General features: G+C 38.0%; 1 long non-coding RNA gene across 1 annotated transcript in view; it reads right to left on the bottom strand.

Annotated features, from left to right (window-relative positions):
• LOC119520116 overlaps window positions 1-27,442 on the bottom strand; it is a 127,743-nt gene that overhangs the window by 74,939 nt on the left and 25,362 nt on the right. The window contains exon 2 of the long non-coding RNA XR_005214132.1: window positions 14,018-14,156. This is a non-coding gene — a long non-coding RNA (uncharacterized LOC119520116). The remainder of the gene's footprint in view (window positions 1-14,017; window positions 14,157-27,442) is intronic.

The following is a 27,442-nucleotide window of genomic DNA, read 5'->3' as shown; positions in this document are numbered from 1 at the left end:
TCATGAAGCATGCAGCTACGTGAATGAAACTTGAGGACATTTTCTTGAGTGAAATAAGCCAGAGGTGAAAGGAAAAATATTGTAAGTCCTCACTAATATAAACTAATTCTAATGGGCAAACCCTGAGAATTGAATTGGAGAACATAAGTTATCAGGGAATAAAAATTTGGCAGTGATTGGGCAATTGATAGTTAAGGAGTACAGAATGATCAATAAGGCTCATTGTAAACGTTTTTAGATTTTAAGCTTTTACAGCACTCCCATCTGTTCCTGAGTTTTAACTCTTCTTTCTAATTCTGAGACACTTTTCTCTTTGTGTATAACCTGGTAGCTCCCTATAACTTTGGGTGTCTATGTGACACCTGAGACTCTCAGAGTTCTGCAACTCTGAAACTCAACATTACTCCATACAGCAACTGTTAAAGAAGCTGAAAAAGAGGTCAGACTTCAATTAGAGATAAGAATGAAGCAGATCTGGTTAGGACTAAGGTAAATCAGAATGCAGGGTAAAGGATGATATTATCTGTATTCTAAAATTTCAACTTCTGTGTGAGACTAAAGGAAGAGATGTTTATTTCGTCCAAAATTTAATTTTTCTCTAGCACACTATCTAAATAAATCTGTCTTCCAGTTTATTTAAAGAAGCTAATCACATGGAGCCTAGAATAGGGAATGAGATCATGTTATTCTGGATGGGTTAATATAAAACCCCAATACATTCATGAGTATTTGAGGCAGAAAATTTAACAAGTATTTGCAAAGTCCCCTTGAGGGACTAGGAAAAAATGTGGAACTATTAAACTGTCCCACCTGGGGAATTACTGATATTCTATCAAGCATTAGGGACTCCTGATTTAATAAGCCAAGCCCTTGATTTTAAGGCTTACCCTGATGAAATTTATTTTTGCAATGGTGAAGCTAATCCTACTTATAGTTATGCTTAAGAGTCCCTTCCAGAGAACCCCCTTTTTTGCTCAGATGTGGCCACTCTCTTTCAGCCAACCTGCAAATAAACTCACTACCCTCCCCCCTATGTGGGAAATGACTCCCAGGAGTGTAAGTTTCCCTGGCAATGTGGGACATGATTCCCAAGGATGAGCCTGGCCTTTGCATTGTGGGATTTATAATGACTTGAAAAAATGGGGGAAAAGAAATGAAACAAAATTAAGTTACAGTGGCTAAGAGATTTCAAATAGAATTGAGAGGTCATTCTGGAGGTTACATTCAACCACATGATGCAAATTACTACAGTATGTCAAGCCACAACCATCAGTATTCCTGAAAACCCTGAGGAATATCCTAGGTTCTAACTAAGACTCTATAAACATTTTTCTTAGTAAGTTTATTTTCTTAGAAACTTAATGCCTCCATATTATTCCTATGCTAGGTGTGCCAGTTTGAATGTTTTATGGCACCAAAAATTCCATGTTCTTTGGTGCAGTCATGTGGGGGCAGATGTATTAGTGTTGATTAGGTTGGAATCCTTTGATTGAGTGTTTCCACACAGATGTGACTTAATCAACTGTGAGTGAAATATTTGATTGGATTATTTCCATAGAGATATGAATTCTGCCCATTCAGGGTGGGTCTTGATTTAATCACTGGAGTATTATAAAAGAGCTCACAAGCAGAAAGACTTCAGAGCAGCTCAGAGAGATATTTTGGAGATGGCTGCTGAAAGCAGACTTTTGCTGACATTTTTGGGATGCTAGCCCAGTGTTTGATCTGGAGAAGCTAAGAGATGACAAAACATCCCTAGAGCAACATTTTGAAGAAAGCACAAGGGCTGACAATGGAGCTGGAAAATAGCCCAGGATCAGCACATGCAAGCCATGTGCCTTCCAAGCTAACAGTTTTCTGGATGCCATTGGCCTTCCTTCATGAAGGTATACTCATGTTGACACCTTAGCTTGGACACTTTTATGGCATTAAGTTTGTAACTGTTTAAACAAATAAACCCTTTTATAAAAGCCAGTCCATTTCTGGTATTTTGCATAATAGCAGCATTAGCAAACCAAAACACCAGGTAAGCTCTGAAACCCAGAGGTACCAGATTCTCCAAGAAAATAAACAAGTTTCATTCCTCTGCCTCATAATGTAAACACCCCTTTTGCAGCATGAAGAAGGAAAAATAGTCAATGACCACATATCCTGGAAGATTCATGATTTCTAATGAGAAATCAGCACTCAATCTTATTGGAACTCTCTTTTACATAACACATTGTTTTTTTCTTTCACCTTTCAGTAGTCTCTCCTTGTTCTTTGTATTCAGTGATGTGGTCAATTAATGGCATGGTATATTTTTCTTCATATTTCTCATGTTTGGTGTTCTCTGGGCTTCCTGGATGTTTATATTCACATCTGTTGCTCAGCTTGGGAAGTTCTCTGTCATTTTTCTTTGACAATTACTTCTACCCCTTTCTCGCTTTTTCCTCCTTTTGGGATCCCTATAATGCATATATTGGTACACTTGAAGGTCTCAGAAATCTCTTAGGCTATTTTCACTTTCTATGATTCTTTTCCTGTGTTTGCTCCTCCATTTCATTCATTTCAATTGCCTTGTCTTTGTGTTCACCAATTCTATCTTCTGCCAATGCCAAACTTCCCTTGAAATTCTGGAAATTTTTAAATTCACTTATGGTTTTCAACTCGAGTAATTCTGTTTGGTTCCTTTTAAAATCACCAAATCTTTACTAAGCTTCTCATATTGCTTATTCTTTGTTTTCCTAATAGTCTTTAGCTCTTTCTTTGTATTTTTGTCCATCTTCTCAAGCATTTTAACACCATTTTTAAAGGCTTTGTTTGATATGTCCACATTCTGGCCATCATCATTCTTGTACTCTGGATTTTTCATACTTTTCCTTTGGATGGGTCATCATTTCCTGTTTCTTTCTCTGTCTTCTACTTTTTTTAAAACCCTTTACCTTTTAATATGTTAATTCTGTTATTTACTCCCTGAGATAACTGTTTCTTGATTTTGTAACCAGCTGATAATAGGACAGAGAAGTTCTTTAGCATCAGCCTTGCTATCAGGGATGCCTTCACAAAGCAAACCCAGGGTGCATGGTTTTCCTTTTCTTTCTGTGTCTGTGTTTTGTCCTGTGCTTTTACTTTTTATTGTTTTGGAGTTTCTGTTTTCAGAAGTTTGTCCCCACTGTTTCCCAGGAGACAGATATCCTGCTCCTGGTTGTTTGAAGCCCACAAGCCATTGCTCCTGATTGTCTGCTTGTATATATTTTTTTAAAATCTTGATTTTATTGAGATATATTCACATACCATGCAGTCATACAAAACAAATTGTACATTTGATTGTTCACAGTACCATTACATAGGTGTACATTCATCACCTAAATCAATCCCTGACACCTTCACTACCACACACACAAAAATAACAAGAATAATAAAGTGAAAAAGAGCAATTAAAGTAAAACAGAACACTGAATGCCTTTGTCTGTTTGTTTCTTTCCTTCCCCTATTTTTCTACTCATCCATCCATAAACTAGAAAAAGGGGAGTGTGGTCCTTATGCTTTCCCAATCCCATTGTCACCCCTCATAAGCTACATTTTTATACAATTATCTTTGAGATTCATGGGTTCTGGGTTGTAGTTTGATAGTTTCAGGTATCCACCACCAGCTACCCCAATTCTTTAGAACCTAAAAAGGGTTGTCTAAATTGTGCATAAGAGTGCCCACCAGAGTGACCTCTCGGCTCCTTTTGGAATCTCTCTGCCACTGAAGCTTATTTCATTTCCTTTCACATCCCCCTTTTGGTCAAGAAGATGTTCTCCATCCCACGATGCTGGGTCTACATTCCTCCCCGGGAGTCATATTCCACATTGCCAGGGAGATTCACTCCCCTGGGTGTCTGATCCCACATAGGGGGAAGGGCAGTGATTTCATCCTTCAAGTTGGCTTAGGTAGAGACAGAGGGCCACATCTGAGCAACAAAGAGGAATTCAGGAGGAGGCTCTTAGGCACAATTATAGGGAGGCCTATCCTCTCCTTTGCAGCAACAGTCTTCCCAAGGGTAAAACCTGTGGTAGAGATCTTAACCCATCAAACTACCAGTCCCCTATGTCTGTGGTCATGTTAGCAACCATTGAGGTGGGGTAGGCCAATACCCCTGCATTCTCCACAGGCTCCTCAAGGGAGCTCTACATATTTTTTTCTTTTTTTTTAACCTTTTTTTTTTAAAATCAACTGTATGGAAAATAAAAAAAATTTAAAAAATTTAAAAGAAATAAAAAAAAAAAAAAACATACAATAAAAGAACATTTCAAAGAGGCCATAACAAGGGAGTAAGAAAAAGACAATTAACCTAAGATAACTACTTTACTTCCAACATGTTCCTACTCTACCCCAAGAAAGTAACCTAATATAGCAACATTTCTGTGAACTTGTTCCTACTATACCCATCAGAAATTAACAGACCATAGTCATTTCTGAGCACTCCTAGAATATTAAATTTACCCATGATAGCTTATCTGTTCTTCTTGGATTATTGTTCCCCCTTCCTTAATTGCTCTCTATCACTAGTTCCCCTACATTCTACATTATAAACCATTTGTTTTACATTTTTCAAAGTCCACATTAGTGGTAGCATATAATATTTCTCTTTTTGTGCCTGGCTTATTTCACTCAGCATTATGTCTTCAAGGTTCATCCATGTTGTCATATGTTTCACGAGATTGTTCCTTCTTACTGCTGTGTAATATTCCATCATGTGTATATACCACATTTTATTTATCCACTCATCTGTTGAAGGACATTTGGGTTGTTTCCATCTCTTGGCAATTGTGAATAATGCTGCTATGAACATTGGCATGCAGATATCTGTTAATGTCACTGCTTTCCGATCTTCCGGGTATATACCGAGAAGTTCAGTCACTGGATCGAATGGTGACTCTATATCTAGTTTTCTAAGGAACTGCCAGACTGACTTCCAGAGTGGCTGAACCATTATACAGTCCCACCAACAATGAATAAGAGTTCCAATTTCTCCACATCCCCTCCAGCATTTATAGTTTCCTGTTTGCTTAATGGCAGCCATTCTAATCGGTGTGAAATGGTATCTCATCGCGGTCTTAATTTGCAACTCTCTAATAGCTACTGAAGCTGAACATTTTTTCATGTGTTTCTTGGCCATTTGTATTTCCTCTTCAGAGAACTGTCTTTTCATATCTTTTGCCCAATTTATAATTGGGCTGTCTGCACTATTGTCATTAAGTTGTAGGATTTCTTTATGTATGCAAGATATCAGTCTTTTGTCAGATACATGGTTTCTGAAAATTATTTCCCATTGAGTTGGTGGCCTCTTTACCTCATTGAGAAATTCCTTTGAGGTACAGAAATTTCTAAGCTTGAGGAATTCCTATTTATCTATTTTCTCTTTTGTTGCTTGTGCTTTGGGTGTAAAGTCTAGGAAGTGTCTGCCTAATACAAGGTCTTCAAGATGTTTTCCTACATTATCTTCTAGGAGTTTCATGGTACTTTCTTTTATATTGAGATCTTTTGTCCATTTTGAGTTCATTTGTGTGTAGGGTGTGAGGTAGGGGTCCTCTTTCATTCTTTTGGCTATGGATATCCAACTCTCCCAGCCCTATTTTTTGAAAAGACCATTATGACCCAGTTCAGTGACTTTGGGGGCCTTATCAAAGATCAGTGGGCCGTAGACCTGGGGGTCTCTCTCTGAATTCTCAATCTGATTCCATTGATCTATATGTCTCTCCTTGTGCCAGTAGCATGCTGTTTTGACAACTGTGACTTTATAATAAGCTTCAAAGTCAGGGAGTGTAAGTCCTCCCACTTCGTTTTTCTTTTTTAGAGTATCTTTAGCAATTCGAGGCATCTTCCCTTTCCAAATAAATTTGATAACTAGCTTTTCCAAGTCTGCAAAGTAGGTTGTTGGAATTTTGATTGGGATTGCATTGAATCTGTAGATGAGTTTAGGTAGAATTGACATCTTAATGACATTTAGTCTTCCTATCCATGAACATGGAATATTTTTCCATCTTTTAAGGTCCCCTTCTGTTTCTTTTAATAGAGTTATGTAGTTTTCTTTGTATAGGTCTTTTACATCTTTGGTAACATTTATTCCTAGGTACTTGATTTTTTTAGTTACTATTCAAAATGGTATCTTTTTCTTGAGTGTCTCTTCAGTTTGATCATTTCTAGCATATAGAAACATTACTGACTTATGTTCATTAATCTTGTATCCCACTACTTTGCTAAATTTGTTTATTAGCTCTAGTAGCTGTGTCATCGATTTCTTGGGCTTTTCCAGATATAAGATCATATCTTCTGCAAACAATGACAGTTTTACTTCTTCCTTTCCAATTTGGTTACCTTTTATTTCTTTGTCTTTCTGGGTTGCCCTGGCTAGCACTTCCAGCACAATGTTGAATAACAGTGGTGATTGTGGGCATCCTTGTCTTGTTCCTGATCTTAGAGGGAAGGTGTTCAGTCTCTCACCATAGAGTTCTATGCTGGCTGTGGGTTTTTCGTATATGCTCTTTAAAATATTGAGGAAGTTTCCTTCAATTTCTACCTTTTGAAATGTTTTTATCAAAAATGAATGTTGGATTTTGTCAAATGCTTTTTCAGCATCTATTGAGATGATCATTTGATTTTTCCCTTTGAAATTGTTAATGTGTTGTAATACATTGATTGATTTTCTTATGTTGTACTGTCCTTGAATGCCTGGAATGAACCCCACTTGGTCATGGTGTATGATTTTTTAAATGTGTTTTTGGATTCGATTTGCAAGTATTTTGTTGAGGATTTTTGCATCTATATTCATTAGGGAGATTGGCTGGTAGTTTTCCTTTTTTGTGGCACCTTTGCCTGGTTTTGGTGTTAGATTGATGTTAGCTTCATAAAGCATGTTAAGTATTGTTCCATTTTCTTCAATGTTTTGAAAGAGTTTAAGTAAGATTTGTGTCAGTTCTTTTTGGAATTTTGGTAGAATTCCTCTGTGAAGCCATCTGGCCCTGGGCATTTATTTGTGGGAAGCTTTTTGATGACTGATTGGATCTCTTTGCTTGTGATTGATTGGTTGAGGTCTTCTATTTCTTCTCTGGTCAGTATAGATTGTTCATATTTTCCAGGAAATTCCCCATTTCCTCTACATTATTGAGTTTGTTGGCATAGAGTTCTTCATGGTATCCTTACAATTTTTTTAATTTGTTCAGGATCTACAGTAACATCACTTTTCTCATTCATTATTTTGTTTATATGGGTCTTCTCTCTTTTTGATTTGCCAGTCTAGCTAGGGGCTTGTCAATCTTGTTGATCTTCTCAAAGAGCCAACTTTTGGTGTTATTTATTCTTTCTTGTTTTTTTGTTCTCTATGTCATTTATTTCTCCTTTAATCTTTGTTATTTCTTTTCTTCTACTTGGTTTATGATTGGTTTGGTGTTCATTTTTGAGCTTCTTCAGTTGATCCATTAGTTCTTTGATTTTGGCTCTTTCTTCCTTTTTAATATATGCATTTAGTGCTATAAATTTCCCTCTCAGTACTGCTTTTGCTGCATCCCAGAAGTTTTGGTATGTTGTGTTTTCATTTTCATTCATCTCTCTATATTTAGCAATTTCTCTTGCTATTTCTTCTTTAACTCACTGATTATTTAGGTGTGTGTTGTTTAACATCCAGGTATTTGTGAATTTTCTAAGTCTCTGATGGTTATTGACTTCTAATTGTATTCCATTGTGGTCAGGGAATGTGCTTTGGAAAATTTCAATCTTTTTAAGTTTATTGAGGTGTGTTTTATGTCCCAGCATATGATGTATTCTGGAGAAAGTTCCATGAGCACTAGAGAAGTATGTGTATCCTGGTGATTTGGGATGTAATGTTCTATATATGTCTGTTAAATCTAATTCATATATCAGATTGTTTAAGTTTTCAATTTCCTTATTGGTCTTCTGTCTGGTTGATCTATCTATAGGAGAGAGTGATGTGTTGAAGTCTCCCACAATTATTGTGGAAACATCAATTGCTTCCTTTACTTTTGCCAGTGTTTCTCTCATGTATTTTGTGGCACCTTGATTGGTTGTATAGACATTTATGATTGTTATTTCTTCTTGTTGAATTGCCCCTTTTATTAGTATGTAGTGGCCTTCTTTGTCTCTCAAAACATCCCTGCATTTGAAGTCTATTTTATCTGAGATTAAGGTTGCTACACCTGCTTTCTTTTGGCTGTAGCTTGCATGAAATATTTTTCCATCTTTCACTTTCAATTTCTTTGTGTCCCTGTGTCTAAGATGAGTCTCTTGTATACAACATATTGATGGTTCATTTTTTTAATCCATTCTGCAAATCTATATCTTTTAATTGGGGAATTTAATCCATTTACATTCAATGTTATAACTGTGAAGGCATTTCCTGAATCAGCCATCTTATCCTTTGGTTTATGTTTGTCATATATATTTTTCCCCTCTGTCTATTACTATCCTTTAATGTACCCATACTGAATCTCTTTAGTACTGAACATTTCTCTGAATCTCTCTCTCCTTTATTTGTTTCTCTGTCTGTAGGGCTTCCTTTAGTATATCCAGTAGGACAGGTCTCTTGTTAGCAAATTCTCTCAGCATTTGTTTGTCTGTGAAAAATTTAAACTCACCCTCAAATTTGAAGGAGAGCTTTGCTGGATAAAGTATTCTTGGTTGGAAATTTTTCTCACTCAGAATTTTAAATATGTCATGCCACTGCCTTCTTGTCTCCATGGTGGCTGCTGAGTAGTCACTACTTATTCTTATGCTGTTTCCTTTGCTTGTGGTGAATTACTTTTCTCTTGCTGCTTTCAGAACTTGCTCCTTCTCTTCTGTGTTTGACAGTGTGATCAGAATATGTCTTGATGTGGGTTTATTTGGGTTTATTCTATTTGGAGTTTGCTGGGCTTTTATGATTTGTGTATTTATGGTGTTTAGAAGATTTGGAAAGTTTTCCCCAACAATTTCTTTGAATACTCTTCCTAGACCTTTACCCTTTTCTTCCCCTTCTGGAACACCAATGAGTCTTATATTCAGAAGTTTTACATTATCTATCATATCCCTGAGGTCCATTTTTACTTTTTTTATTTTTTTCCCCATTCTTTCTTTTATGCTTTCATTTTCCATTCTGTCATCTTCCAGGTCACTGATTTGTTGTTCAACTTCCTCTAGTCTTGTACTATGAGTATCCAGAATCTTTTTGAATTTGGTCAAAAGTTTATTTAATTTCTGTAAGTTCACCTATTTTTTTTATTTAGTCTTGCAATGTCTTCTTTATGCTCTTCTAGGGTCTTCTTGGTATCCTTTGTATCCCATACTATGGTCTCATTGTTCATCCTTAGTTCTTTGATTAGTTGCTCTAGGTAATGTGTCTCTTCTGATCTTTTGATTTGGGTGCTTGGGCTTGGGTTATCCATATCATCTGTTTTTTTCATATGCTTTATAATTTTCTGTTGTTTTTGGCCTCTTGGTATTTGCTTAACTTGATAGGGTTCTTTTAGGATTTGTAGACAAACTGAAGTCCTTATCTCTAATTTTTCAGATCTACAGCTTCATGGAGTACACTTTCTCTAACTGGCAGGTGGTGTCCATGAGCCACCTGTTCTCCACAAGCCAGTTCTCCCTTGCTTTGCCTTTGTGGTGAGTGGGGGAGTGAGTCTTGTGGGGTCCAATTGGTGTACCAAGCTTGTGTGTGTAGTTGGTGTTGCCCGCCCTGTATATGGGGCATGTGTCTGGGCAGTCAGGGAGGGGGATTGCCTCTAACAATCAAATCTACCTGGTGTTCCTGGAGTTTTAAAGCTGCTGCAATAGTCTAATCCTTCAGTTCAGTCCTGCCACAGTTTGTCTCTGCCACTGACCCACAGGTCCTTGGTATTGGTGTATGGCTCCTGAGATTTGCTAGTGGGTCCCCCCTTCCAGGCCATGAACCCCCTGGTCCTCTGTTGAGGGATGACTGTGCTATGTCACAGGTGAGTGCCGTCCCCCCAGGGTCGTTCTGGGTTGCTGGGCTGTGTAGGGAGGCTCCCAGTCTGCTGAAATTATGGCTGAATGTGGCTTTGTTAATTCACACTGCTCCACCTTCCCAACTCTGGGACAACCAGCTGAGGGTGCAGGGAAAGCTAATGTCCATGCTCAGTTTTGTGGTGTGTGCATGTTATTTGAAGCACTTCTGTCACAGTGCGTTGTGTGGGGCAGCTCTGGGCTATGTGGCTGGTGATGGGCAGGAGTGTTTCCTGTCCACCAGGATGATGACTATGAGCAGACTCCCCCCTTTTCTTGGGAAGTTGTGTTGTTTAGTGAATTTTTTCAGCCACTGGATTATTGCCTTTTGTCTCAGAGCTCTCTTAGTTCTGCTCTTGCCTTGACCTGCCCAAATTGCAAGTCTTTGAGGTTTTCTGTATTGGGCTTCTTAGAGCAATTGCTTTAGAAACAGAAAAAAAAGATTTAAGAAAAGCCCTCCTTGCAGATCCAATGGGTTATTGAAATGCTAAGAGACAAAACAATTAGGGTCATTAAGGAAAGATCCAGGGGGGCAGAGAGATCAGTTTTTCTTTGGGATTTGCATATGAGCCTCAGGGCCTGAGCTCTGCCCTTCCCCTTTCTATGTTCACTGGAACTCCAAAAATCCTCCGCTTTTATTTTGGAGTTTTTCTTGCTGTTTTTTTGCTATGCCTGTCTCCTCTCTACTGGGCTGGGTGCTCTCAGATTCTCTGGTGTCTTTTCTCAGTCTAGCTGTGGTTGGAATTTGGATCAGTAGAATGAGTTTCTGATAAGAGCTGCCACTGCAGTTCTCCCTTCTCCTTCCCAGCGCTGATGGCCCCTCCTCCCACGGGACTGAGCTTGGCAGGGAGGAGTGTGGGTACCCTGGCTGCAAAAACTTACACATTTCACTGATCTCAGCAGTTTGACATGTTTGTGAGTATTGTATGAAGTATGCCCAAAGTCAAATTGCTCTGTGGTGTCCAGTCCATGCAGTTCCTGGCTTTCTATCTACTTTCCTGGCGGAGTAACTTCAGGTGGTGGCACTGAGTCCTGGGGGCAGTTGGAGGATGACCTGAGGGACCCAGGTCACCACCAGCTACACCACAGGTGCCATGGTTCACATATGATGTGAGGGAAAGAAGCAGCCGCCACTGCCATGGCCAGCTCAGAGGAGGAGGAACGGACACGGATACCATGGAAATACAAAGTAAAGTCCACCCTGATGCTGACACTCATTCCTGTCTGCTTGTATATTTCTTGTATATCTTTCATTGCTTCAGGCTGCTTTTGCCTGGAGGGTAAATTCTATATTAAGAGGCACATTGAGGAGGACTTCCCATCAGTCAATTCTGCTGAAACAGGGCCTGTGACCCATGTAGGGTGCTCAGACTGGCTACCAAATGCCCTGAGTAGATGACCAGGAAGGGCATCAAGAGCCTCCCTCACAGCTCCTCAAAGCTGAGCTCTTGGCCTGCACAGAAATTGCAGCCAATCATCTAACTGCCTCCTATATCTCTGAGGATGTATAGTGTTTTCAATTCACCTCCACACCCTATGTGACTTGAAATAACTGTTGCCACCACTTCCTTTATAGGGTTGGGTTTAAACAATGACAACCCTTTGAGTTGGGCCCCAGCAACCCAAATTATTAGTCAAGAGTTGTGATCAGTACTTGGCCATGGCCTCCTTTCATTTGGGAAAAGAGGATTTTTATATCTTTGTGTCATCCTCAAGCCTGCCAAGGTTTGGACCCCATGGTGGCCTGCAGAAGAGTGGTATATGGGTGACAGCAGCCACCTTGAAGGGAGAGCAATTTTCTGTTCTTTACCATAGCTTGTCAGCCTTTTCCTCCTGCTCCACCCTGGATGTCATGTAGTGTTCTTGCCACTGAAAATTCAAAATGGCTATTTTGGACAGTTTCTCTCTGTTTAATAGTTGTTATGTTGGAAGAACTCTCTTGGAGCTGCTATTCTGCTGTCTTCCCACAATTCTCTGGCCACATGCATCTATTTTTCATCTATAAATTTATCTTTGCATGCTTGAGGAAAATGAGTGTCTATGTCCACCAAATTCAAGTTTAGCAATTTTAAAGATAATCTATTTTTCATAATAGCCAAAACAGGGTAACAAACAAAATGTCAATTATTAAAAGAAAGAGTACTTAAAATATGAGCAATACATCTGGTGGAAAACTCCCAGAATGTAAAACACACACACACTGAATAGCCTGATTGACATATGGTGATCAAAAGAAGTCAGCTACAAAATAATACATATTATATGATTCTATTGTTATGAAGGTTGAGTATTCACAGTATTCTGTGTTGGTGGTCAAAATAATGGATACTTCTGGAAGTATTAAACAAAGAATAAAGCAATATATCTTCAGAAACTAAAGCAGAGGAAGTTCAAGGTCATCATCTGAAATTGTACAAGGAATGTTAACTGATGTTTTTCAGGCAGAGGGAAAACCATCCCAGGTGGATAACTTGGATACAGCAAGGAATGAAGGAAACTGAAAGGTTAAATAATGTTGGTTCATGAAATCAAGAAAATATAACTTGCCAAAGTTCACACAAACCATAAGTTGTAGATCCTGGCTATGAACATAGGCTATTAGGCTCTAGAGGCAGCCAGATTAACCACTACTAGTTGCCTTTCTTTCTATGGGGTTTTGAGGATGGGGAAGTCCTCCATGGGTAAGTTTTAGTAGAAAGAAACAAAATTATTTTGAAGTACTCAGAACAGTGATGGTGACATAGCAATCATGAAATATACTTTTGCAATAGTCATCTAAATCTGTATTTAAAAACAGTCACTTTTAAAATAAATCCATGGTCACATGCAGTCATATCCAGATTGTTATTTGGATAATTGTTGATATGAGTGATCTGTCAACTAATGCTTGAAACAAAAAAATATATAAGTGGAAGACAGATATTGAAATCTCTAGGGTAATATCTAAAGATATATGATAAGAATTTATGACTGAAAACCTACTGGATGAAAAAAATGGAAAAATATACTTTATAAATCAAATAGAAGAAAAATTGGATGAGGAAATATGGGACAAACAGGAACCAAAAAGCAAGATAGTAGACAGAAATTCAACATATACTACTAATGATATGAAATTTAAATAAAATAAAGGATCCAATTATAACACAATTTGTTAAATGGAATGAAAAGCATACAATACATAACTAAAAGCACTGGATAAGTAATAACATTTAAAATAAATAGGAAAACATAATTCAAAAATAAAATTTTAAACAAAATGGGAAAATATGTAATGCAACACAAGCTGGAAACCCTGTTATATGGTTGACTACTAGTAAAACAATGTATACCAGAGGCAGTAAGTATGGCTCAGTATAATGCAGGATTCTTCATTGTGATAAAGCATTTGATTTAGTAGGAAGATATAACAACTCCAAACTTGTATGCACTTATGACATTATTTCAAAACATACTGCAGAAAATGATGTAACAAAAAGGAAAAAAATTTTAAATTCCAAAATCATAGTTGGGGATATAAATACAATCTAATTATCATACACAACACTTGAATAGCACAACAGACTAACTTCCTAATTAGAACAATGCAGATTGTAGCTCCCAGGGTACAGAATTCTTTTCAAGTGTCTTTTCATCATATATCAAAATACTCCATATACTGCACAAAAAGTAACTATACTCCAAACGTTAAACACATACTGACTGTGTTTTCTGAGCACAGTTGAATAAAACTAGAGATCAGTGACAGAATTTTAAGTAGCATCTCTGGGAATCATAGAAGACCTTCTGATTGCTTAGAGCCATCTGGAGCCAATTATCTATTTGAAATTATACCTGGGCACTTTCTACTTTTTATGACAAGTGCTCAATACATAGGGTTTTTCTCTACTGCCATTGCTTCCCTACATTTTAAACTAAAACTAAACACAGATGGAGTTGTTATAAAACAGAACAATTTCTGTTATTTTCTTAAGTGTCTCAAGTGCACACTTATTCAGGCCTGCACCTGAGTCATGATTGGACCCTTACCACCGTTCCTGTCTTGCCTCTCCAATGTAAGAAGACAGTATTCTCTTGTGTGTTTGATGTTATTATCTTCTTTCCCTTCTCTTCACCATCCTGTATTAATCATCCCCACTTCTCTCCTGCTCTGGTATTTTTAATAAAACTGGAATAGAAAATAACAATAAGGATTATACTCCCACTATGAGACCAAAGTATTATTAATTATTCATTGAATTGAAAAACTGAATCCTAGCATTTTAAGCAGAATTGATAATTGTTAATGAAAGTGCAGAGTTATTACATAACAGCACCTTGTGCAACTGCTGCCAGCAAAACAGAGAGGGACAGAGAGGTTCTTCTGGCTGCCCAAACTTTCTATATGCAGAATAATAATTTAAATTATTTAAATAAATTTAATTATGGTAGGTTCCATTTATCTTAAAAGTTGGATATATTATTATATTACTGCTTTTTTTTTTCTAGTTCCTTTTTTTTTTTTAATCTTCATTTTATTGGGATATATTCACATACCACGCAGTCATACAAAACAAATCGTACTTTCAATTGTTTACAGTACCATTACATAGTGGTACATTCATCACCCAAATCAATCCCTGACACCTTCATTAGCACACACACACAAATAACAAGAATAATAATTAGAGTGAAAAAGAGCAATTGAAGTAAAAAAGAACACTGGGTACCTTTGTCTGTTTGTTTCCTTCCCCTATTTTTCTACTCATCCATCCCTAAACTAGACAAAGTGGAGTGTGGTCCTTATGGCTTTCCCAATCCCATTGTCACCCCTCATAAGCTACATTTTTATACAACTGTCTTTGAGATTCATGGGTTCTGGGTTGTAGTTTGATAGTTTCAGGTATCCACCACCAGCTACCCCAATTCTTTAGAACCTAAAAAGGGTTGTCTAAAGTGTGCATAAGAGTGCCCACCAGAGTGACCTCTCGGCTCCTTTTGGAATCTCTCTGCCACTGAAGCTTATTTCATTTCCTTTCACATCCGCCTTTTGGTCAAGAAGATGTTCTCCGTCCCACGATGCCAGGTCTACATTCCTCCCCGGGAGTCGTATTCCACGTTGCCAGGGAGATTCACTCCCCTGGGTGTCTGATCCCACGTAGGGGGGAGGGCAGTGATTTCACCTTTCAAGTTGGCTTAGCTAGAGAGACAGGGCCACATCTGAGCAACAAAGAGGCATTCGGGAGGAGGCTCTTAGGCACAACCATAGGGAGGCCTAGACTCTCCTTTGCAGCAACCGTCTTCCCAAGGGTAAAACCTGTGGTAGAGGGCTCAACCCACCAAACCACCAGTCCCCTATGTCTGTGGTCATGTTAGCAACCATGGAGGTGGGGTAGGCGAATACCCCTGCATTCTCCACAGGCTCCTCAAGGGGGCACTACATCTTTTTTTTCTCCTTGTTTTTCTTTTTTTTTTTTTTATAACTTTCCCTTCTTTTTTAAATCAACTGTATGAAAAAAACAGTTAAAAAGAAAACAAACATACAATAAAAGAACATTTCAAAGAGACCATAACAAGGGAGTAAGAAAAAGACAACTAACCTAAGATAACTGCTTAACTTCCAACATGTTCCTACTTTACCCCAAGAAAGTTACCTAATATAGCAACATTTCTGTGAACTTGCTCCTACTATATCCATCAGAAATTAACAGACCATAGTCATTTCTGGGCGTCCCCAAAACGTTAAATAGCTTATCTGTTCTTCTTGGATTATTGTTCCCCCTTCCTTAATTGCTCTCTATTGCTAGTTCCCCTACATTCTACATTATAAACCATTTGTTTTAAATTTTTCAAAGTTCACATTAGTGGTAGCATATAATATTTCTCTTTTTGTGCCTGGCTTATTTCGCTCAGCATTATGTCTTCAAGGTTCATCCATGTTGTCATATGTTTCACGAGATCGTTCCTTCTTACTGCCGCGTAGTATTCCATCGTGTGTATATACCACATTTTATTTATCCACTCATCTGCTGAAGGACATTTGGGTTGTTTCCATCTCTTGACAATTGTGAATAATGCTGCTATGAACATTGGCGTGCAGATATCTGTTCGTGTCACTGCTTTCCGACCTTCCGGGTATATACCAAGAAGTGCAATCGCTGGATCGAATGGTAACTCTATATCTAGTTTTCTAAGGAACTGCCAGACTGACTTCCAGAGTGGCTGAACCATTATACAGTCCCACCAACAATGAATAAGAGTTCCAATTTCTCCACATCCCATCCAGCATTTGTAGTTTCCTGTTTGTTTAATGGTAGCCATTCTAACCGGTGTTAGATGGTATCTCATTGTGGTCTTAATTTGCATCTCTCTAATAGCTAGTGAAGCTGAACATTTTTTCATGTGTTTCTTGGCCATTTGTATTTCCTCTTCAGAGAACTGTCTTCTCATATCTTTTGCCCATTTTATAATTGGGCCGACTGTACTATTGTCATTGAGTTGTAGGATTTCTTTATATATGCAAGATATCAGTCTTTTGTCAGATACATGGTTTCCAAAAATTTTTTCCCATTGAGTTGGCTGCCTCTTTACCTTTTTGAGAAATTCCTTTGAGGTGCAGAAACTTCTAAGCTTGAGGAGTTCCCATTTATCTATTTTCTCTTTTGTTGCTTGTGCTTTGGGTGTAAAGTCTAGGAAGTGGCCGCCTAATACAAGGTCTTGAAGATGTTTTCCTACATTATCTTCTAGGAGTTTTATGGTACTTTCTTTTATATTGAAATCTTTGGTCCATTTTGAGTTAATTTTTGTGTAGGGGGTGAGGTAGGGGTCCTCTTTCATTCTTTTGGATACGGATATACAACTCTCCCAGCCCCATTTGTTGAAAAGACCATTATGACTCAGTTCAGTGACTTTGGGGGCCTTATCAAAGATCAGTCAGCCATAGATCTAGGGTCTATCTCCGAATTCTCAATTCGATTCCATTGATCTATATGTCTATCTTTGTGCCAGTACCATGCTGTTTTGGCAACTGTGGCTTTATAATAAGCTTCAAAGTCAGGGAGTGTAAGTCCTCCCACTTCGTTTTTCTTTTTTAGAGTGTCTTTAGCAATTCGAGGCATCTTCCCTTTCCAAATAAATTTGATAACTAGCTTTTCCAAGTCTGCAAAGTAGGTTGTTGGAATTTTGATTGGGATTGCATTGAATCTGTAGATGAGTTTGGGTAGAATTGACATCTTAATGACATTTAGCCTTCCTATCCATGAACATGGAATATTTTTCCATCTTTTAAGGTCCCGTTCTATTTCTTTTAGTAGAGTTATGGAGTTTTCTTTGTATAGGTCTTTTACATCTTTGGTTAAGTTTAGTCCTAGGTACTTGATTTTTTTAGTTGCTATTGAAAATGGTATCATTTTCTTGAGTGTCTCTTCAGTTTGTTCATTTCTAGCATACAGAAACATTAGTGACTTATGTGCATTAACCTTGTATCCCGCTACTTTGCTAAATTTGTTTATTAGCTCTAGTAGCTGTATCGTCAATTTCTCAGGGTTTTCTAGATATAAGATCATATCATCTGCAAACAATGACAGTTTTACTTCTTCTTTTCCAATTTGGATGCCTTTTATTTCTTTGTCTTGCCGGATTGCCCTGGCTAGCACTTCCAGCACAATGTTGAATAGACGTGGTGACAGCGGGCATCTTTGTCTTGTTCCTGATCTTAGAGGGAAGGCTTTCAGTCTCTCACCATTGAGTACTATGCTGGCTGTGGGTTTTTCATATATGCTCTTTATCATGTTGAGGAAGTTTCCTTCAATTGCTACCTTTTGAAGTGTTTTTATCAAAAACAGATGTTGGATTTTGTAAAATGTTTTTCAGCATCTATTGAGATGATCAATTGATTTTTCCCTTTCGAGTTTTTAATGTGTTGTAGTACATTGATTGTTTTTCTTATGTTGAACCATCCTTGCATGCCTGGAGTAAACCCCACTTGGTCATGGTGTATGATTTTTTTAATGTGTCTTTGGATTCGATTTGCAAGTATTTTGTTGAGGATTTTTGCATCTATATTCATTAGGGAGATTGGCTGATAGTTTTCCTTTTTCGTAGCATCTTTGCCTGGTTTTGGTATTAGATTGATGTTAGCTTCATAAAATGAGTTAGGTAGTGTTCCATTTTCTTCAATGTTTTGAAAGAGTTTGAGTAAGATTGGTGTCAGTTCTTTCTGGAAAGTTTGGTAGAATTCCCCTGTGAAGCCATCTGGCCCTGGGCATTTATTTGTGGGAAGATTTTTGATGACTGATTGGATCTCTTTGCTTGTGATGGGTTGGTTGAGGTCTTCTATTTCTTCTCTGGTCAGTCTAGGTTGTTCATATGTTTCCAGGAAATTGTCCATTTCCTCTCCATTATCCAGTTTGTTGCCATACAGTTGTTCATAGTATCCTCTTATAATTTTTTTAATTTCTTCAGGATCTGCAGTTATGTCACCTTTTTCATTCATTATTTTGTTTATATGGGTCTTCTCTCTTTTTGATTTTGTCAGTCTAGCTAGGGGCTTGTCAATCTTGTTGATCTTCTCAAAGAACCAACTTTTGGGGATATTTATCCTCTCTATTGTTTTTTTGTTCTCTATGTCATTTATTTCTGCTTTAATCCTTGTTATTTCTTTTCTTCTACTTGGTTTAGGATTGGTTTGCTGTTCATTTTCTAGCTTCTTCAGTTGATCCATTAGTTCTTTGATTTTTGCTCTTTCTTCCTTTTTAATATATGCTTTTAGTGCTATAAATTTCCCCCTTAGCACTGCTTTTGCTGCATCCCATAGATTTTGGTATGTTGTGTTCTCATTTTCATTTGTATCTATATATTTAGCAATTTCTCTTGCTATTTCTTCTTTAACCCACTAATTGTTTAGGAGTGTGTTGTTTAACCTCCAGGTATTTGTGAATTTTCTAAGTCTCTGATGGTTATTGACTTCTAATTGTATTCCATTGTGGTCAGAGAATGTGCTTTGAATAATTTCAATCTTTTTAAATTTATTGAGGCTTGTTTTATGTCCCAGCATATGATCTATTCTGGAGAAAGTTCCATGAGCACTAGAAAAGTATGTGTATCCTGGTGATTTGGGATGTAATGTCCTATATATTTCTGTTAAATCTAATTCATTTATCAGTTTGTTTAGGTTTTCAATTTCCTTATTGGTCTTCTGTCTGGTTGATCTATCTATAGGAGAGAGTGATGTGTTGAAGTCTCCCACAATTATTGTGGAAACATCAATTGCTTCCTTTAGTTTTGCCAGTGTTTCTCTCATGTATTTTGTGGCACCTTGATTGGGTGCATAGACATTTATGATTGTTATTTCTTTTTGCTGAATTGCCCCTTTTATTAGTATGTAGTGGCCTTCTTTGTCTCTCAAAACATCCCTGCATTTGAAGTCTATTTTATCTGAGATTAAGGTTGCTACACCTGCTTTCTTTTGGCTGTAGCTTGCATGAAATATTTTTTTCCATCCTTTCACTTTCAGTTTCTTTGTGTCCCTGTGTCTAAGATGAGTCTCTTGTATGCAACATATTGATGGTTCATTTTTTTTATCCATTCTGCGAATCTTTATCTTTTAATTGGGGAGTTTAATCCATTTACATTCAACGTTATAACCGTGAAGGCATTTTTTGAATCGGCCATCTTATCCTTTGGTTTATGTTTGTCATATTTTTCCCCTCTGTCTATTAATATCCTTTATTGTACCCATACCGAATCTCTTTAGTACTGAACCTTTCTCCAAGTCTCTCTGTCCTTTCTTTGTTTCTCTGTCTGTAGGGCTCCCTTTAGTATCTCCAGTAGGGCAGGTCTCTTGTTAGCATATTCTCTCAGCATTTGTTTGTCTGTGACAAATTTAATCTCTCCCTCAAATTTGAAGGGGAGCTTTGCTGGATAAAGTATTCTTGGCTGGAAATTTTTCTCACTCAGAATTTTAAATATATCGTGCCACTGCCTTCTTGCCTCCATGGTGACTGCTGAGTAGTCACTACTTAGTCTTATGCTGTTTCCTTTGTATGTGGTGAATTGCTTTTCTCTTGCTGCTTTCAGAACCTGCTCCTTCTCTTCTGTGTTTGACAGTGTGATCAGTATATGTCTCGGAGTGGGTTTATTTGGATTTATTCTATTTGGGGTTCGCTGAGCATTTATGATTTGTGTATTTATGTTGTTTAGAAGATTTGGGAAGTTTTCCCAACAATTTCTTTGAATACTCTTCCTAGACCTTTACCCTTTTCTTCCCCTTCTGGGACACCAATGAGTCTTATATTTGGATGTTTCATATTATCTATCATATCCCTGAGGTCCATTTCGATTTTTTCAGTTTTTTTCCCCATTCTTTCTTTTATGCTTTCATTTTCCATTCTGTCATCTTCCAGGTCACTGATTCGTTGTTCAACTTCCTCTAGTCTTGTACTATGAGTGTCCAGAATCTTTTTAATTTGGTCAACAGTTTCTTTAATTTCCATAAGATCATCCATTTTTTTATTTAGTCTTGCAATGTCTTCTTTATGCTCTTCTAGGGTCTTCTTGATTTCCTTTGTATCCCGTACTATGGTCTCATTGTTCATCTTTAGTTCTTTGAGTAGCTGCTCTAGGTGCTGTGTCTCTTCTGGTCTTTTGATTTGGGTGCTTGGGCTTGGGTTATCCATATCATCTGGTTTTTTCATATGCTTTATAAGTTTCTGTTGTTTTTGGCCTCGTGGCATTTGCTGAACTTGATAGGGTTCTTTTAGGATTTGTAGACCAATTGAAGTCCTTATCTCTAATTTATCAGATCTACAGCTTCGTGGAGTACACTTTCTCTAACTAACCAGCAGGTGGCATCCACGAGCCACCTGTCCTCCACAAGCCAGTTCTCCCCTGCTTAGCCTTTTTGGTGAGTGGGGGAGTGAGTCTTGTGTGGTCCAATTGGTGTACCAAGCTTGCGTGTGTAGTTGGTGTTGCCTGCCCTGTATATGGGGCGTGTTTCTGGGCAGTCAGGGAGGGGGGGTGGCTCTAACAATCAAATCTCCCTGGTGATCCTAGAGTTTTAAAGCTGCTGCAATAGTCTAATCCTTCAGTTCAGTCCTGCCACATTTTGTCTCTGCCACTGACCCACAAGTCCTTGGTATTGGCGTATGGCTCCTGAGACTTGCAAGTGGGCCCCTCTTCCAGGCCGTGCACCCCCTGGTCCTCTGTTGAGGGATGACTGTGCTATGTCACAGGTGAGTGCCGTCCCCCCAGGGCAATTCTGGGCTGCTGGGCTGTGTAGGGAGGCTCCCAGTCTGCTGAAATGATGGCTGAATGGGGCTTTGTTAATTCACACTGCTCTACCTTCCCAACTCTGGGACAATCAGCTGAGGTTGCAGGGAAGGCTAATGTCCACGCCCAGTTTTGTGGTGTGTGCCTGTTATCTGAAGCACTTCCGTCACACTGGGTTGTCTGGGGCAGTTCTGGGCTATGGGGCTGGTGATGGGCAGGAGTGTTTCCTGTCCACCAGGATGATGGCTGTGAGCGGACACCCCCCTTTTCTTGGGAAGTTGTGGTGTTTAGTTAATTTTCTCAGCCACTGGATTATTGCGTTTTGTCTCAGAGCTCTCCTAGTTCTGCTCTTGACTTGACCTGCCCAAATTGCAGGTCTTTGAAGCTTTGTGTATTGGGCTTCTTAGAGTAATTGTTTTAGAAAAAGAAAAAAGGATTAAAAAAAAAAAAAAAGGGGGGCCCTCCTCAGAGATCTAATGGGTTATTGAAATGCTAAGAGACAAAGCAACCAGGGCCATTAAGGAAAGGTCCACAGGGCAGAGAGATCAGCTTTTCTTCGGGATTTGCATATGCACCTCAGGGCCCGAGCTCGGGCCTGAGCTCTGGTCTTCCCCCTTCCACGCTCACCAGAACTCCAAAAATCCTCCGCTTTTATTTTGGAGTTTTTCGTGTTGTTTTTTTTCTATGCCTGTCTCCTCTCTGCTGGGCTGGCTGCTCTCAGATTCTCTGGTGTCTGGTCTCAGTCTATCTATGGTTGGAGTTTGGATCAGCAGAATGAGTTTCCGATAAGGGCTGCCACTGCAGTTCTCCCTTCTCCTTCCCGGAGCTGACAGCCCCTCCTCTCCCGGGACTGAGCCTGGCAGGGAGGGGCACAGGTCCCGTGGCTGCAAAAACTTACAGATTTCGCTGATCTCAGCAGTTCCACATTTTCATGAGTGTTGTATGAAGTATGCCCAAAGTCAGATTGCTCTGTGGTGTCCAGTCCATGCAGTTCCTGGCTTTCTACCTCCTTTTCTGGAGGAGTAACTAAAACATACAGCTGACCAGTCTGCCATCTTGCCTCTAATTAGAACACCATTTTGAAATGCCTATATTACTGCTTTTTAATTAATAACAACAAATATCTGCCTATTATCTTCTTTATTTACCTCTGTACTACATATTTAGGTGTTGCACAGTAAGTGAGTCCTTGATATTAAAAATAAAATATATACAGGATCCTTCATACTTGATATATCATTCTAGGGTTTTTTTCATAGCAATTATGAAAGAGTACATAAGCTCTTGTTCATGATTCCTACAGACAGATGATAGACCAGACCACTGTGTGCATATCACACCTAAATATTTTGAAACATTAAATTAAATTTTATTTTGATGTGTGAATGAAAAATATAAATGAAAAACTGTACTACTTATTCCCCAGATTGAAAGTGCATTCTTCATATTTATGCATTAAAGTCAATTAAATTTGCTTTTATATTTTGTGGTATGAGAACACCTGTGCAAACTTCTTGTTACCACAGGAAAGCTTTGCTGTGCTTTGATCCTCCTACAACTTGCCAATCTGAAAATGAAGAAATGGTCTAAGTTTTACAATCCCTATACAAATCATTTCAGAACATTTTATAATGTCATATTCTTCTTAACAGAAAACACCATTAGCAAATGCAGAACTCTGGGTTTTCCTCTTACATCTTTGTTTGTTTAAAAACTATAGTACTATAGGGTTAGAATGGAAGAAAATAGTGGTGAAGGGATCACATAATTAATGCTTTTGTCAGTGATTTGTAACTCTTATTGATTTATTTTTCTTCAACTTAGTCACAATTTTGAGAAACAGCTTTATTTGAAATATTTTCTAAATATTAAATTCATGAGGTGGGTATTATTACAAATTTTATACTTAAAGAAGTGGTGTTTCAAAGTTGTTCAAAAATCTCCCAGAGCCACAAAGCAAGTGAATGGCAGAGTCAAGACATAAAACATTTCTTCTTACAAAGGTGTGAAGTTCTAAATGTTCTGTACTGTCACATGCAAATTAAAACTAGAATCTTAAAGTTGATTCAAGAGTGCAACTAAATAATTTTTTTTATTCTGTGCTCAAACAATGAAATCCCGTTGCATTTCTATAATACAGCAGTAACAATTTGATAATTGGCTTGAAAGTTTAGTTTAATTTGTAGAAAATGTTAAGAAAATCTTCCTAAGATTGTGACTTTCATACTGAAACAAGTTTTACTAGGTTAGAGCTATTTATAAATATTGAAGTGGCTATTTTTAACCCACTTAGACATACAGTACTATCACTAAACTTTCAGTAAACAACCTGGAATAAAACAGAAACAAAAAGAAAAATTATACTTCTCAAAGGACTATTTTAAATGGTCCTGAACTAATAACCAACAGGGAGGTGAAAAATGAAAGAATTTAGTTTTGCAAACAGATCACTCTGAAAGTGACACCTGCCCTGCCTTCTGGAAGTTATCAGAGGTTCTCTGTGTATTAAATGATCATACTGATCACAAGTAAAGGGGAACAAGTAAACCAGAATATGAAGTATGGGGGCATGATTAATGTTACTCTAGAGAAGTTGAGGGTGGAAGCCTAAGCTGGTCTGCAAACGTCTCTTCAAAAGTTTCAACTCATCAAGGAAAATTGATATTTTAAGCAAGTCCATAAGAATATGTGCTATTCACCAGGGTTCATTAAGAATTTAGCCTCATGGCCTGTAAGCATAGTGACTTCAAAAGCAGGATATGTCATGCCACTGCCTTCTCACCTCCATGGTGGCCACTGAGTAGTCACTACTTAGTCTTTTGTTGTTTTCTTTGCATGTGGTGAATTGTTTTTTTCTTGCTGCTTTCAGAACTTGCTCCTTCTCTTCACTATTTGACAGTCTGATCAGAATATATCCTGGAGTGGGTTTCTTAGGATTTATTCTATTTGGAGTTTGCTGGGCATTTATGCTTTGTGTATTTATATTGTGTAAAAGGTTGGGGAAGTTTTCCACAACAATTTCTTTGAATACTCTTTCTAGAACTTTACCCTTCACTTCTCCTTCTGGGACACCAATGAGTCTTAAATTTGGACGTTTTATTTTGTCTATCATATCCCTGAGATCCATTTTGATTTTTTTTATTTTTACTCCATTCTTTCTTTTGTTCTTTCATTTTGTGTTCTGTGGACTTCTAGGACACTGAGATGTTGTTCAGCTTCCTCTAGTCTTGTATTGTGAATATCCAGAGTCTTTTTAATTTGGCCAACAGTTTCTTTTATTTCCATAAGATCTTCTATTTTTTTATTTACTCTTGCAATGTCTTCTTTACGCTTTTCTAGGTTCTTCTTTATAGCACTTATATCCTGGCCCATGGTCTTCTTGATGTCCTTTAAATCCTGTGCCATGTTTTCATTCCTCAATTGTAGTTCTTTGATTAATTGTGTGAGGTACAGTGTTTCTTCTGAAATCTTGATTTGTGTGTTTGGAGTTGGATTCTTCATATCGTCTGTTTTTATCATATGCATTAAGATTTTCTGTTGTTTTTGGCCTCTTGACATTTGTTTTGCTTGATAGGGTTCTTTCAGTTTATAACAACAACAACAAAAAAGGATATTGATCTAATTTTTCAGAGACATAGTTTGGTGATGTACATTTTAACTAACCAACAGATGGCATCTGTCAGTCACCTATATCCCTCAAGTTAGTTCACATCCTTGTTCCTGTGATGTGTGGGGAAATTATTCTTGTGTGTTCAGTTGGAGAACTCAGTTTGGGTGTGTTGCTGGAGCCACCCACCCTGAATGTGGGGCATGTGTATGGGTGGCCAGAGAGGAAGGGCAGTTCTAATGTTCAAATCCCCCTGGTACCAGGAGATTCCAGGCCACTGCAAGAGTCTAAGCCTTCATTTCAGTTCAGCCCCAGACCCTCTGTTTCACTGCTCTACAAACCACCAGACTTGGCATAGTGCCCCTGGGTTCTATAAACAGGTCCCCCCTCCCAGCCACGATCCTCCAGGAGCTCAGCTGAGGGAATGCTGTGCTACATCACCAGTGTGCACTGTCCCTCAAGGGAAGCCCTGGGCCACCAGGCCATGCCACGGCATGCTCTCAGCTCATTTCAGAATGCAGAATGTCTGAGGCTGTCTTTACTGTAATGCCTTGTGTGCTGAGAACAGCTGAGGTTTTCTGCAAAGAGAGAGAGAGGGACAAAAAGACTCCCAGGTTCACCCATCAGCCAGAGATAGCACCTGATCCTCTGGGCTCCCTATCCTGAAACAGATATGTCCCCCGATTCTCCCAAGGTCAGTTGTCACCAAAAGCCTCTGTCTGCTTGTTGAGGATTTGCTGTCTGTATTGAGCAGTTAATATTAAAACCTCACTTGGAGCTGGGCTGAGAGTGCACAGCATGGCTTCTATGAGGGAGGGGCTCTTGGCTCTAGGCTCTCTTCTCTCAGCACTGGTCTGCAGTGTTACTTACAGATTTTATGCTGTGTTCTCAGGCATTCCTCCCAATTCAGGTTGGTGGATGATGAGTAGGCAGTCATGTTTGTCTCCTCATTGTTATTCCAGGTTATTTACTGTTTTTTTCTTCATTTATGAATTGTTCTGTGGGAGACTAAGTCTTCCACTTCTTTCTATGCCACCATCTTCCTAGAATCTTCAGGTGTTCTTTTTACTTTAACTTTTATTCTTTTTGTGTTTTTGAGGTAATGAAAATGTTCAAAAATTCACTGTGATGATTAATGTACAATTATATATTGGTACTGTAAACAATTGTACACTGTGGATGATTCATGGTATATGAATATATCTCAATAAAATTGAATTTGAAATTTCAGCTACTAAAATACTGACTTGAAATAACACTTGCCTGAGCAAGGATGAGCCATATTTTCTTTTATTATCAAAGTCCAGCATAGGTAGGAAAACCAGGGCTGATCCAAAAGATCCACAATGTTATCACTGTCCTAGGCTCACTCCATCTTTGTGTTCCACCATCTTTAACATGTAGCTTTCATTCTCAAGATTATCTCAATTATGCTAGGATAGATGCAGCACTACCCCTCTTGTCTGCATCATTGCAGGAGGAAGGGAACATGGGTAAGGACAAACAGGATACATACACCTGGCTTTACAAAGTTTCCCTGGAAACAAATGACTTCTGCTTATATGGTATTCATTTTTCTATTAAACTTTTTCTTTTAGTAACATATACATTGCTTAGAATTTTCCATTTTAACACTTTCAAATGTATAATTAAGTGGTATTAACTAATTGAATATACTGTGCTACCAATATCCATTAAACAAACTTTTTCATCAATTCAAACAGAAACTCTGCAGCACACATTGAGATATAACTCCCCTCTCTCCCCAGCTCCTGGTTGCCTGGAATTTACTATGTGTCTCCAGACATTTGGTTACTGGAGGTACTTCATATAAGTGAGAGATTGGGATTTTCAGTATTTTAGCAGAACACATTGCTTGCTTTACACACATCCACAATTAGGGATCTGTAATTAATGAAGAAAGAAGGGAAATTGGGTAGGCAAATTGCAATCTTCACTACAGAAGTGATCTTGGGTGAAATTATTAAAGATATTTCCCACACTCTATGTTTCTGCAATGTTTGGATTTTTTCAATAAGCATATATTATTTTGATAAACATAAAAGAATAAGACAAGCAATATGTTGACTATGTAAAGGTAAGTGATTTGGTTAAATCATACAATAGGAGGGGCACAGAACTGGAATCCAGGTTATATCACTGTTGACAATTCTTCCCTCATAGTACATTGCCTACCAATAACCATATTTAAGCTCAATTATTTAATTATTCATTACAACGACTAAATAACATGTGACAAATATATGATTATCCTTATTTTGAGGTTATGCATGGAGGTTTAAAAAGCAAAATTGTGTAGGAAAAAAGCACAAGTTTTGTAATCAGTAAACACATAGCCATTAATAAGCTGTGCTACTCTGGGCAAGTCATTTAATCATTCTGTTTCTTTTTCAGAGACATCCTTCTAAAGATAAAGAATCCCTTCTGGATTATTGCTAAATTAATGTTCCTTAAATTCAAATATCATGATCCCTTGGAAACCTAAAAAATTCACATTCCTGAGTCTAATCCTAAATATCTTCAATTCAGTAGTCTGCAGTGGCTCAGGAATCTGTATTTTGACAAAGGACCTGAAGGCA

This window comes from Choloepus didactylus, chromosome 24 (assembly GCF_015220235.1).
Source record: "Choloepus didactylus isolate mChoDid1 chromosome 24, mChoDid1.pri, whole genome shotgun sequence".
Classification (NCBI taxonomy): domain Eukaryota; kingdom Metazoa; phylum Chordata; class Mammalia; order Pilosa; family Megalonychidae; genus Choloepus; species Choloepus didactylus.
The sequence above is the reverse complement of the archived record's forward strand: the minus strand, read 5'-3'. Positions and strand labels throughout refer to the sequence as shown.